The following is a 3,843-nucleotide window of genomic DNA, read 5'->3' as shown; positions in this document are numbered from 1 at the left end:
TGTGTTGTTGGAAGAGGGTGTTTGTTATGACCGGTGCATTTTCTTGGCAAAACTCTATTAGTCTTTGCCCTGCTTCATTCCGTATTCCAAGGCCAAATTTGCCTGTTACTCCAGGTGTTTCTGGACTTCCTGCTTTTGCATTCCAGTCCCTTATGATGAAAAGGACATCTTTTTTGGGTGTTCGTTCTAAAAGGTCTTGTAGGTCTTCATAGAACCGTTCAACTTCAGCTTCTTCAGCATTACTGGTTGGGCCATAGACGTGGATTACTGTGATATTGAATGGTTTGCCTTGGAAACGAACAGAGATCATTCTGTCGTTTTTGAGATTGCATCCAAGTACTGCATTTCAGACTCTTTTGTTGACCATGATGGCCACTCCATTTCTTCTGAGGGATTCCTGCCCGCAGTAGATATAATGGTCATCTGAGTTAAATTCACCCATTCCAGTCCATTTCAGTTCGCTGATTCCTAGAATGTTGACATTCACTCTTGCCATCTCTTGTTTGACCACTTCGAATTTGCCTTGATTCATGGACCTGACATTCCAGGTTCCTATGCAATATTGCTCTTTATAGCATCAGACCTTGCTTCTATCACCAGTCACATCCACAGCTGGGTATTGTTTTTGCTTTGGCTCCATCCCTTCATTCTTTCTGGAGTTATTTCTCCACTGATCTCCAGTAGCATATTGGGCACCTACTGACCTGGGGAGTTCCTCTTTCAGTATCCTATCATTTTGCCTTTTCATACTGTTCACCAACCTAGATAGCATGTTCAAAAGCAGAGACATTACTTTGCCAACAAAGGTTCGTCTAGTCAAGGCTATGGTTTTTCCTGTGGTCATGTATGGATGTGAGAGCTGGACTGTGAAGAAGGCTGAGTGCCAAAGAATTGATGCTTTTGAACTGTGGTGTTGGAGAAGACTCTTGAGAGTCCCTTGGACTGCAAGGAGATCCAATCAGTCCATTCTGAAGGAGATCAGCCCTGGGATTTCTTTGGAAGGAATGATGCTAAAGCTGAAACTCCAGTACTTTAGCCACCTCATGCGAAGGGTTGACTCATTGGAAAAGACTTTGATGCTGGGAGGGATTGAGGGCAGGAGGAGAAGGGGACGACAGAGGATGAGATGGCTGGATGGCATCACTGACTTGATGGACGTGAGTCTCAGTGAACTCCAGGAGTTGGTGATGGACAAGGAGGCCTGGCGTGCTGCGATTCATGGGGTCGCAAAGAGTCGGACATGACTGAGTGACTGATCTGATCTGATCTGATTAATACTTTTGTACAAACTTTCAATATATAATTAATCTGCTTACATAAAATCATATTCAGCTCCAATAAAACTGTAAAAAGATTACTTTTTAAAATGCAATAGATATTTAAAACATTTTGAAATGATAGATAATGAAAATCAACATGAATCTGGTGACATTTAAAATTATCATGTGGGCTTCCCTGGTGGTCCAGTGGTTAAGAATCCACCTACCAATGCAGGGGACACAGGTTCAATCCCTGGTCCAGGAAGATTCCCCACGCCACAGGACAACTGAGTCCATATACCATAAATACTGAGCCCAGACTCTAAAGCCTATGCCCCTCAACAAGAGAAGCCATCGCAATGAGAAGCCCGTGTACCGAAACTAGAGAAAGCCTTCAAGCAGCAGTGAAGGTCCAGCACAGTCAAAATTAAATAAAAAATAAAATTATCATTCTATTCTCACAAAAGAGATCAATACAAAATAGCTGATGTTTTCACTCACAATTTATGTCTTCATCTCTAATCTCAGGCAAATATTTTCTTTTAAGACTAATGCTTTACCTGTTCCTTGTAAAGACATCCTTGCTTTTGTATATTTAGTTAAATTGTTTATGACTGTTCATAATTCTTATTTTTCTAAAATTTCAAGTAAGAATCATTACACTCATTAATGCAAAATACTCTTAATTTTTCAAATGTCATTATTTCTTTCAATGTTTTTAAGTAGTCAGCCAAAGTGAATGTTTTGTGGATTTAAAAAAAACAAATACCACTTCCACTTCATAAGTTGAGGAGGTCTATGCAGCTCACAATTGTACCAGGTATTAAAACAGTAAGGGTTAAGCATCACCATCTTTGAGAATTTCCACAAGTTGGGTCAACTGTCCACATCTGGAGTTTCTTGTGCCCAACTGCTCCAAGAAGGGCAATGACACTCAGAGAAACCAGACTCCACATTCATGTCTGTGTGTTTTTTTCAACATGTATACTAATTGATTGTCCAAGGCACAGGCAAAAGGGAAACAAATTTAACCCTAGCAGGGTTGATAAGGTATTGACACCTATCCAATACCTTGTAAATGTTCTTTGGCAGTGGCCCACAAAGTTAACTTCTAGAGTATTCAGCCTGATACACCAAAATAATTAATGACAATTAGACCATATAACTTTTTCCTACTTTTGCAACTAAATGTATAAATTAAGACAACATCCATTTATATCACTTGCAAAATGTCTATATAGTCGGCCCTTCACATTTATGGCTTTTACAGCCATGGATTCAGTCAACCAGGGACAGAAAATATCACCCCCCAAAATTCCAGAAAATTCCAAAAAGCAACCATTCACATAGCATCTACTCTGTATTTCAATTATTTCCACAGCATTTACACTCTATTAGGTAATAGACATAATCTAAAGATGATTTAAAGTAGAGGTAAGTTATATGCAAATACTAGGGATAATATTTTGCATTAGAGACTGGGCTATCTGACCACCTCCTAGGGCTCTTGGAACCAATGCCTGTGGCTGTATACCAACATTGCGACAGCCTGTAATATGCAAGTCATTTAGAAAACATAGCTGATCACACACTGTTCTTTACAGACATGTTCATACAAAGATGGAAGTCAACATCTGTGGTGTGGATAGGTTTGATTAGCAAAAACAGGTATAATAGAGTGTGCCCTTGACTCTAATAATAGATATGAGTAGGCTACATGGCGAAGTGCAAACCCCCATCCACCACCAGGACATGCCCTGTAATGTCCGGAAACTAAAAGAAACTCAACTGAAGTCTCATCCATGGAACAGACTCACTCCCTGGGACCCTCTTCCAAATTGAGGCTCCAGCTGTGCTGTGACAGGGGACTTCCCAACACCGTTAAAATCTGGATGTTGCTCAAAACCCAATTTGGTGATATATTCTCTGCTCTTTCTATTTCTCTTTTCTTTTCATGTTAGTATGTTGAAAGTAAGCTACATAATTCTCTAATAAATATCTTTATTATTTATTTGTAAAACAAGTGGCTTCTTTTGTTAACAAATCCTTTGAACCAGTGAAAATTTTAGGCAAAGCATTAATTGGTGCTGTGAGCAGGATTTGTAAGACAAAATGCCACTCTTTAAGAAAAGAGATTAAGTTTGATGAAGTTTTTATTCCCAGATGGGAAGATTCATCTTATTGCTCGTTAGCTAGGGAATGGGACAGATTCACTGGATTATGTGAGAACAGGAACTTTAAATTAAAGCGGGCTGAACCATTAGAATCATCAATGAAAACCATCAATGAAACTAAACCATGCCCGTGGGGCAAACCAAATGGGCGGGTCATGGTGGAGAGATCTGACAGAATGTGGTCCACTGGAGAAGGGAATGGCAAACCACTTCAGTATTCTTGCCTTGAGAACCCCATGAACAGTATGAAAAGGCAAAATGATAGGATACTGAAAGAGGAACTTCCCAGGTCAGTAAGTGCCCAATATGCTACTGGAGATCAGTGGAGAAATAACTCCAGAAAGAATGAAGGGATGGAGCCAAAGCAAAAACAATACCCAGTTGTGGATGTGACTGGTCCGAAGCTATAA

This window comes from Bison bison, unplaced genomic scaffold, assembly GCF_000754665.1.
Source record: "Bison bison bison isolate TAMUID 2011002044 unplaced genomic scaffold, Bison_UMD1.0 scf7180017864280, whole genome shotgun sequence".
In the NCBI taxonomy this organism is placed as follows: Eukaryota; Metazoa; Chordata; class Mammalia; order Artiodactyla; family Bovidae; genus Bison; species Bison bison.
The sequence above is the reverse complement of the archived record's forward strand: the minus strand, read 5'-3'. Positions refer to the sequence as shown.